The following is a 10,807-nucleotide window of genomic DNA, read 5'->3' as shown; positions in this document are numbered from 1 at the left end:
AGGACACCAGTCATCTTGGATTAAGACCCAACTTAAAGACCTTATTTTACCTTAATCACCTCTTTAAAGGCCTTATCTCTAAATACAGTCATATTATGGGATACTAGAGGTTAGAGTTTCAACATATGAATCGGAGGAGGGCACAATTCAATTCACAACAGTCACTAAATTATCATTCTTTCTATTAGGCTTCCTCCCCCAAACAAAGTTATCTTCAGAATGACAACCCCTTCTCACTTCCACTAAAATATAAAATGTTATTTGTTCCCACTCTGGAGGTTAAGGAGACCCTAGATCTCTCTGTATGGTGGGAAAATAACACCAAGAAGTTTGCTCATTAAACTATAGAATTAATACATTGTCATGCAACATAACAAACATTTAATATTCTCTGCCATGAGAATTTTCTTAAGGACCATAACTCTAAAATGTAATCTTTCACTTCTCTGAATTTCTATATCATTGACACGTCTTTACCATACTGCCTGGTACTTGAATATATGCTATCCTGCATTATAATCTTGGTGTATAGGTGTGTCATTTCATTGAGAAGACCATAAACTCTGAGGTTAGAGATCTGGAAGATAGTTTATACTTTCATATATACATATATATGGAAGTATATTTGTTATATTTATATACTATATTATATATATTCAAATATATATTATATATTTATATAATATATTATATATTCATAATATAATATATTATATATTCATATATATTCAATTATAAATATTCATATATAGTCATATATAAAAATTATTTTTCTTTATAATTTCAGCATTTATTTTCAGATGTCAGCATTTATTTTATTTTAGATGTCGGGGGTACATGTGCAGGTTTATTACATGGGTATATTGCATGATGCTGAGGTTTGGAGTGTGATTGAACCCATCACCCTGGAAGTGAGCATAGTACCCCATAGTTAGATTTTCAAGCCTTTCTCCCTGTAGCAGTCCCCTGTGTCTCTTGTTGTCATCTGTATAATCCATTGCTGAGCTGCCACATATAAGTAATAGCATGTGGTGTTTGGTTTTAGTATTCTGTGTTAATTTGCTTAGGATAATGGCTTCCAGTTGCATCCATGTTACTGCACAGGACGTGATTTCATTCCTTTTTATGGCTGTGTAGTATTCCATGGTGTATACATACTATATTTTCTTTACCCAATCCACCATTGATGAACACCTAGATTGACTGCAGGTCATTGCTATTGTGAATAATGCTGCAGTGAACATATGAGTACATGTGTTTTTGGGTAGAAAAATTCATTTGCTTTTGGATATACACCTAGTAACAGGATTGCTGGGCCAATTGGTAGTTCCATTTCAAGTTATTTGAGAAATCTCCAATGTGCTTTCCACAGTAGGTGAACTAATTTACATTCTCTCCAACAGCATAAAAGCGTTCACTTATCTCTGCAGCTTTGCCAGTGTCTATTTTTTTTTTTTGACTTTTTAATAATAGCCATCCTGACTGGTATGCAATGGAACATTATTGTGATTTAAATTTTTTAAATTTTATTTTACTTTAAGTTCTGGAATATGTGTGCAGAAGGTGCGGGTTTGTTAGTTCCTATTTCTCCACATTCTCTCCAGCATCTGTCGTTTCCTGACTTTTTAATGATCGCCATTCTAACTGGCATGAGATGGTATCTCATTGTGGTTTTGGTTTGCATTTCTCTAGTGACCAGTGATGATGAGCATTTTTCATATGTCTGTGGGCTGCATAGATGTCTTCTTTTGAGAAGTGTCTGTTCATATCCCTAGCCCACTTTTTGAGGGGGGTTGTTTGTTTTCTTCTTGTAAATTTGTTTCAGTTCTTTGTAGATTCTGGACATTAGCCCTTTGTCCGATGGATAGATTGCAAAAATTTTCTCCTATTCTGTAGGTTGCCTGTTCACTCTGATGATAGTTTCTTTGGCTTTTCAGAAGCTCTTTAGTTTAGTTAGATACTATTTGTCATTTTGGTTTTTGTTCTCAGTGCTTTTTGTGTTTTAGTTGTGAAGTCTTTGCCCATGCCTATGTCCTGAATTGTAATGCCTAGTTTTTCTCCTAGAGTTTTTATGTCTTATGTTTAAGTCTTTAATCCATCTTGAGTTACCTTTTGTATAAGGTGTAAGGAAGGGGTCCAGCTTCAATTTTCTGCATTTGGCTAGCCAATTTTCCCAACACCATTTATTAAATAGGGAATCCTTTCCCCATTGCTTGTGTGTATCAGGTTTGTCAGAGATCAAACGGTTGTAGATGTGTGGCATTATTTCTAAGGCCTCTGTTCTGTTCCATTGGTCTATATATCTGTTTTGGTACCAGAACCATGCTGTTTTGGTTACTGTAGCCTTATAGTATAGTTTGAAGTCAGGTAGCATGATGCCTCCAGCTTTCTTCTTTTTGCTTAGGATCATCTTGGCTATATGTGCTCTTTTTTGGTTCCATATGAAATTTAAACTAGCTTTTTTTCTAATTCTGTGAAGAAAGTCAATGGTAGCTTGATGGCGATAGCATTGAATCTATAAATTACTTTGGGCAGTATGGCCATTTTCACGATATTGATTCTTCCTATCCATGAGCATGGAATGTTTTTCCATTTGTTTGTGTCCTCTCTTATTTCATTGAGCAGTGGTTTGCAATGCTCCTTGAAGAGGTCCTTCACATCCCTTGTAAGTTGTATTCCTAGGTATTGTATTGTCTTTGTAGCAATTGTGAATGTGAGTTCACTCATGCAGTGAGTGACTTTCTACCCTTATGCTTAATGGTGTCCCTGATTATAGGCACTCAAGCCATGACCACCTTGCTGAGTCTGGCCTCCATACCTACCAGGATGTAGGCATGGCTGTCTTCTCTTTTCTTCCAGCAATCTCTGTCCATCACTTTTTTCAAGAGCTAATTCAGAAATTATCTTCCCAGATAAATAGTAATAATAATTAGCACATACACTGTAGTAGGACCTGTCCACAATATTTTTATAAATCAATTCATTTAATTCTTTCAATAATAATATTATTCTCATTTTTTATAGAGGAAGTTACTAGTCACAGGGAGATTTAAAAATTGTCCATATCACATAGCTAGTAAGTAGAGAAGGAAGCTATTAACCCAGGGAGTCTGTTCCTAGACTTCAAGTTTTTAACCATCATACCATGAGGCTATGATGAATTTATTCTGCACTGCATTTATACTAACACATGCATTGTAAATATTTTTAGGGGAAATAATTTTTAAACTTTATTTTATTTTTCCATAAGTTATTGGGGTACAGGTGGTATTTAGTTATATGAATAAGTTCTTTAGTGGGGATCTGTGAGATTTTGGTGCACCCCTCACCCAAGCTGTATGCACTGCACCATATTTGTAGTCTTTTATCCCTCGCCCTCCTCCAATTTTCCCCCAAGACCCCAAAGTCCATGGCATAATTCTTATGCCTTTGTGTCCTCATAGCTCAGTTCCCACATATCAGTGAGAACATACAATGTTTAGTTTTCCATTCCTGAGTTACTTCACTTAGAATAATTGTCTCCAATCTCATCCAGGCCACTGCAAATGCTGTGAATTCATTTATTTTTATGGCTGTGTAGTATTCCATCTTGTATATATATACACACATATATATATCACAGTTTATTGTAGTATTCCATTATATATATGCACACACATATATATATCACATCATACACACACACACACACACGCACATATATATCACAGTTTCTTTATCCACTCATTGATTGATGTGCATTAGGTTGGTTCCATGACTTTGCAATTGTGAATTGTGTCACTATCAACATATGAGAGCAATTATCTTTTTCGAGTAATTTCTTTTCCTGTAGGTAGATACCCAGCAGTGGTATTGCTGGATAAAATGGTAGTTCTACTTTTAGTTCTTTAAGGAATCTCCACACTGTTTTCCATAGCAGCTGTACTAGTTTACATTTCCACCACCAGTGTAGAAGTGTTCCCTGTTCACTGCATTCATACCAACATCTTACTATTTTGGATGTTTTGATTATGGCTATTCTTGCAGGAATAATGTGGTATTGCATTGATTTGCATCTCCCTGATCATTTGTGATATTGAGCATTTTTTCATATATTTGTGGGCCATTTGTATATCTTCATTTGAGAATTGTCTATTTATGTCCTTAGCCCACTTTTTGATTGGATTGTTTGGTTTTATTCTTACTGATTTCCTTGAGTTCATTGTAGATTCTGGATATTAGTGCTTTGTCGGATGTATAGATTGGGAAGACTTTCTCCCATTCTGTGGGTTGTCTGTTTACTCTGCTGACTCTTCCTTTTACCATGCAAAAACTCCTTGGTTTAACTAGATCCCAGCTATTTATCTTTGTTTTTATTTCATTTGCTTTTAGTTTCTTGGTAATGAAATCCTTGCCTAAGCCAATGTCTAGAAGGGTTTTTTCCAATGTTATCTTCTAGAATTTTTATGGTTTCAAGTCTTAGGTTTAAGTCCTTAATCCATCTTAAGTTGATTTTTATATAAGGTGAGAGAAGAGAATCCAGTTTTATTTTCCTACATGTGGCTAGCCAATTATCTCAGCACCATTTGTTGAAAAGGGTGTCCTTTCCCCATTTTATGGTTTTGTTTGCTTTGTCAAAGATCAGTTGGCTCTATTTGGGTTTATTTCTGGGTCCTCTATTATGTTCCATTGGTCTATGTGCCTATTTTTATACCAGTACCATGCTGTTTTGGTGACTTTGGACTTATAGTATAGTTTGAAATCAGCTAGCGTGATGCCTCCAGATTTGTTCTTTTTGCTTAGTCATTCTTGGCTATGTGGGCTCTTTTTTAGTTCCATCTAAATTTAAAAAATTTTTTTTCTAATTCTGTTCCAGTTTGTAGTCTTTCTGCTGAGCAATCTGCTATCAATCTGATAGGTTTTCCTGTATAGATTACCTGGTGCTTCTGTCTCACAGCTCTTAAGATTCTTTCCTTCATCTTAACTTTGGATAACCTGATGATAATTTGCCTAGGTGAAGATCTTTTTGTGATGAATTTTCCAGGTGTTCTTTGTATTTCATGTATTTGGATGTCTAGGTCTCTAGTAAGACTGGGGAAATTTTCCTCAATTACTTCCCCAAATTTGTTTTACAAGCTTTTAGAATTCTCTTCTTCCTCAGCAACACCAAATATTCTTAGGTTTGGTCACTAACATAATCCCAGACTTCTTGGAGGCTTTGTTCATACTTTTCTTATTCTTTTTTCTTTGTCTTTGTTCCTTGTATTTGAGCTCTGAATTTCTTTCCTCTCCTTGTTCAATTCTAGTGCTGAGCCTTTCCAGAGCATTTCGTATTTCTAAAAGTGTGTCCAGTGTTTCCTGAATTTTTGATTGATTTTTCTTTAAGCTATCTATTTCCTTGAATATTTCTCCCTTCACTTCTTGTATGATTTTTTTTTTTTTTTTAATTTCCTTGCGTTGGGCTTCTGCTTTCTCTGGTCCCTCCCTGATTAGCTTAATAACTAACCTCCTGAATTCTTTTTCAGGTAAATCAGGGATTTCTTCTTGGTTTGGATCCATTGCTGGTGAACTTTTGTGATCTTTTGGGGGTGTTGAAGAGCCTTGTTTTGTCATAGTAACAGTATTGGTTTTCTGATTCCTTGTCATTTGTGTAGGCTCTGTCAGAGGGAAGGTCTAGGACTGAAGGCTGTTGTTCAGATTCTTTTGTCCCACAAGGTGTTCCCTTGATGTAGTACTCTCCCCCTTTTCCTACAGATGTGGCTTCCTTTGACCTGAACTGCAGTGATTTTTGTCTCTCTTCTGGGCTTAGCCACCCAGTGAGTCTACCTGGCTCCAGGCTGGTACTGGGGGTTGTCTGCACAGAGTCATGTGATGTGAACTGTCTATTGGTGTCTCAGCTGTAGATACCAGCACCTGTTATGGTGGAGGTGGCTGGCGGGGGGGCAGTGCAATGGACTTTGTCAGGGTTCTTAGCTTGATGATTTAATGGTCTATTTTTGTGCTGGTTGGTCTTCTGCCAGGTGTGGCAATTTCCAGAAAGCTTCAAATGTAGTCGTATGGAGAGGGATCAGTGGTGAATGGGGCCCTAGAACTCCCAAGATTATATGCCCTTTATCTTCCATTACCAGGGTGGATAGGGAAGGATCATCATGTTGGGGCAGGGCTAGGCATGTCTGAGCTCAGACTCTCCCTGGGCAGGTCTTGCTGTGGCTGCTGTGGGAGATGAGAGTGAGATTCCCACCTCACTGGAGTTGTGTACCTAGGAGGATTATGACTGCCTCTGCAGAGTCATGCAGGTTGTCAGGGAAATGGGGGAAAACTGGCAGTCACAGGACTCACTCAGCTCCCATGCAAACCGAAGGGCCAGCCTCACTACCACCATGTCCCTGCAACAGCCCTGTGTCTGTTTCCAGGTAGAGGGCAAGACAGGCTTGAAAACTTGCCCCAGGCTACCTGCCACCCAAATGTGAAAGAAAAGGGCTTGGTTCTTCCCTTGCCTGTGGAATCTGTACACTGGATTTGTGCCCTCCCCTGAGTTCTGGCCATTAGGCTTCTTGCCTTGTTCAAATTGTCACAAGGTTCAGGTAGAGATTTCCTTCTCCCTGAGGAGTTTTAACCCCTGCTCCTCTGGCCACCCTCCCGATGAATCCCTGTGGTGCCAGGCAGGAATGGCCTGATAGGGGATGCAGTGAGCTCCCAGGGCCTTTTTGCTGATTCCTCTACCCCTGTATTTTGCGCTTCTCTCTAAATTGACTCAGCTCCAGGAAAAATTGGAAATTTCTCCCACAAACAGACCTTCAGCTTCTCTACTGGGGATGTGTGTTTGGGATATGAGGTTCTCCCTTTTCCACTTCCGCAGTTGGGTCACTCATATTTGGGGTGTCTCCCGAGTCCTGCAGAAGCAATGCAAGCCTCCACATGCTGCTTTGTTCGGAGTTACAATCTAGTCCTGCCTCCCGTCTGCCATGATTTTTCTTTATTTCTTAAATTTATTTTAATTCACAGATAATAATTGTATATACTTATGGGTTACAATATAATATTTTGATCTATGTGTAGAAAGAGTCAATCAAACGAATATGTGTTATCACCTCACCAACTTATATTTTTGTGATGAGAACATTAAAAATCTATTATTTTGGTAATTTTGAAATATGCAATACATTATTATTAACTGTAATCACCATTCAGTACAACAGATTACTAAAACTTATTCCTCCAGTTTAACTGAAACTTTATGCCTTTTGATTATGCTCATCCCTTACCCTCCCCCTAGCCTCTGATAAACACCTTTCTACTCTGTTTCTGTGAGATTGAATTTGTTACATTCTACATATAAGTTGGATCATACAATGTTTGCCTTTCTCTGCTTGGATTATTTCACTTAGCATAATGTCTTTCAGTTCCATCTATGTTGTCACAAATGACAGAATTTCCTTCTTTTTAAAGACGGTATAGTTATCCATTATATGTACACCATTTTTTCTTTATTCATTTCTCCATTGGTAGACACTGAGGGTGCTTCCATATCTTGGATATTTTAAATACGCCGCAATGATCATGGGAGTACAGACCTTTTAGGCATACTGATTTCAATTTTTTGGATATTTACCAAGAAGTGGGATTATTGGATCATATGGTAAAATTGCAGGATCATATTGTATAACTATGTTTTTAGTTTTTTGAGAAACCTCCACATTATTTTGCAAAATTACTGTAGTAATTTATAATCCCACCAACAGTGTAAAAGGGTTTTATTTTCTCCACATCCTCACCAACACTAGTTATCATTTGTCTTACTGATAATAGCCATTCTAACAGATATGAGGTGGTTTCTCATTGCAGTTTTAATTTGCACTTCCTTAATGATTAGAAATGTTAAACATTTTCTTCATATATTAGTTGGCCATTTGTATCTCTTCTTTTGAGAAATATCTGTCCAGATCTGTGCTTATTTTCTAATTTGGTTATTTGTTTTTCTGCTGTTGACTTGTTTGAGTATCTTATATGTTTTGGATATTAGCCCTTTATCAGATATATGGTTTACAAATATTTTCTCCCAATCTATGAGTGATCTCTTCACTCTGTTATTTCTTTTCTTTTCTTTGAAGAAGGTTTTTAGTTTGCTGAAATATCATTTGTCTACTTTTGCTTTCATTGCTTGTGCTTTTGAAATCCCATTAAAAAATTATTGCCCACACCATGGTCATGGTGCTTTTCCTCTATGTTTTCTTCTAGTAGCTTTACAGTTTCAGGTCTTACATTTAAGTCTTTGACCATTTTGAGCTGATTTTTCTGTGTGGTGTGAGATAGAGGTCCAATTTTATTCTGCATGTGGATGTCTAATTTTTCAGTACCAGTTATTGAAGAGATTGTCTTTCCCCCAATGTGTGTTCTTGGTACATTTGTTGAAAATCCAATGACCATATAAATACTTGGAATTACTTCTATCCCTGGTCCTCTATCCTGTTCTATTGGTCAATGTGTCTTTTGTTATGCTAACACCATGCTGTTTTGATTACTATAGCCTTTTAGTATAATTTGAGTTCAGGTAATTTGATGCCTCCAGCTTTGTTGTTTGCCCAAGATTGCTTTGGTTATTTGGGGTCTGTTCTGGTTCCATGCACATTTTGGGATATTTTTTCTATTTCTATCGAAAATGACATTGTAAATTTGATAAGAGATTGCATTGAATCTATAGATCACCTTGGGTAGTATGGACATTTTAATAATATGTATTCTTCCTTTCTGTGGACATGTGATGTCTTTCCATTTATTTGTCTTCATTTTCATTCACCAATGTCTTATAGCTTCCAGTGTACAGACCTTTCACCTTCTTGGTTAAGTTTACCTGAAGTATTTTATTATTTGATACTATTAAAAATGAGACTTTTTTTTCTTAATTTATTTGTCAGATAGTTTGTCATTACTTCCTAGAAATGCTACTGATTTTTGTATCTCAATTTTGTAACTTTTAATGATATTAAATTTGTTAATTGGTTATAACAGTTTTTTTGATAAAGTTTTCAGGATTTTCTATAAATAAGATCATGTCAACAACAAACAGATAATGTCACTTCTTCCTTTCCTATATAAATACCTTTTATTTATTTTCTTGCCTAATTGGTCTGGTTAAAACTTCCAGTACTATGTTGAATAGAAGTGCCTAGAGTTGGGATCCTTGTCTTATTCCTGATCTTAGAGGAAAAGCTTTCAACTTTGAACGTTTGAGAATAATGTTAGCTTGAGCTTGCCATTATGTGAACTTGATCATGTTGAGGCACATTTCTTATGTTTCTATTTTGTTAAGAGTTTTGTTTTTTTTTTTAATCATCAACAGATGTTGAATGTTGTCAAATGCTCTTTCAGCACCCATTGATATAATTTTTTTTTTTTCTAGTGCCAGGTGTTTATTCCCTCACATGTGGGTGGTTCACATACACAGCACGTAGGCATGGGCACCATGGGAGAGGGCAGCACTCCTGCCTTCTGAGGGGAGGATCTTGGCCTCACGGTGTAAGAAGGGACAGGATGGTTTCTCTCCTGCCCTCACTAGGGCCTAGGGAACCCAGGAGGAAATCCCACACCTTCCACCTCTCAGCTGAGGAGAAGCCACCTTGGTGACGTTTATTTCCAACTATTATAGTAAGTGGAGAAGGGATTGACCTGGTCCCAACCATTACAGGGTGAAGATATAAACAGTAAAGGAAGGTACAGTTTGGATAAGGCCACAGGAAGGAGCAGGTGACACCATCAGAAGCATGTGCAGGGGAGGGGCAGTTACTGGGCTTCTGGGCTGCTTAGTCCCTGGCTTGGCAGGAAGGGTAGGGAAGATGGATGGGGCTCATTGTTTGGCATTGATGATGTCCACGAATTCGGGCTTAAGGGAAGCACCACCCACAAGGAAACCATCCACGTCAGGCTGGCTGGCCTGCTCCTTGCAGGTTGCCCCAGTCACAGAGCCTCCATAAATTATACCGGTGCTCTGAGCCACGGCTTCAGAGACGTTGGACTCAAGCCATCCTCGGAACTTCTCGTGTACTTCCTGGGCCTGTTGGGGTGTTGCAGTCTTGCCAGTACCAATGGCTCACACAGGCTCATAGGCCAGGACGGCCTTGCTCCAGTCTTTCACATTATCTGCGATGACTTTTGTCTGCTGGAAAACAACCTTCTCAGTGATGCCAGCTTCCCTTTCATCTAGCTTCTCCCCAATACAGGCGATTACTCCGAGTCCCTCTGACAGAGCATGGGCCACTTTATGCCCAATCAGCTCATATGACTCCTCAAAGACATGCCTTCTCTCTGAGTGCCCCAAGACCACCCACGTGGCTCCGCAGTCTTTGATCATGCCAGGGCTGATCTCCCCAGTAAAGTCCCCATTAGTCACTTTGTAGCAGTTCTGTGCAGCCACAGCAGTCTTGGGATCTAGCTTTTGCTGGGCAAAGTCGATATAGGCAGTGGGGGGAGCACGAACCACCTCGGTGTCGGCCGGCACCTTGGCAGCGTTCAGAGTGCCAATGAGCTCCCCCAGATTCTGCTTCTGCCCGTTCATCTTCCAGTTCCCCACAACGAAGAACTTCCTGCAAGGCGCCATGGCGCTGGAGCCGAGGCGCTGAAAGTCGGTGTCTCTATATAATCATATTTTTTGTCCTTCATTTTGTTAAAGTGGTATATCACATTTATTAATTTAAGTATGTTAAATTATCGTTACATCCAATGGATAAGTCCCACTTGAATATGGCAAATGATATTTTTAATGTGCTGTTACATTCAGTTTGCTAGAATTTTGTTGAGAAGTTTTGCATTGATGTTCTTCAGGCATATCAGC

General features: G+C 38.3%; 1 pseudogene across 1 annotated transcript; it reads right to left on the bottom strand.

Annotated features, from left to right (window-relative positions):
* Positions 1-9,375: 9,375 nt before the first annotated feature.
* On the bottom strand, positions 9,376-10,573 carry LOC112615336 (annotated as a pseudogene). Its single transcript, XR_003117326.1, has 2 exons — positions 10,524-10,573; positions 9,376-10,415 (listed from the first exon to the last, which is right to left on the bottom strand). The product of XR_003117326.1 is annotated as a triosephosphate isomerase-like (transcript).
* Between the last annotated feature and the right edge of the window lie 234 nt (positions 10,574-10,807).

Source organism: Theropithecus gelada, chromosome X (assembly GCF_003255815.1).
Source record: "Theropithecus gelada isolate Dixy chromosome X, Tgel_1.0, whole genome shotgun sequence".
NCBI classification, from domain to species: Eukaryota; Metazoa; Chordata; class Mammalia; order Primates; family Cercopithecidae; genus Theropithecus; species Theropithecus gelada.
The sequence above is the reverse complement of the archived record's forward strand: the minus strand, read 5'-3'. Positions and strand labels throughout refer to the sequence as shown.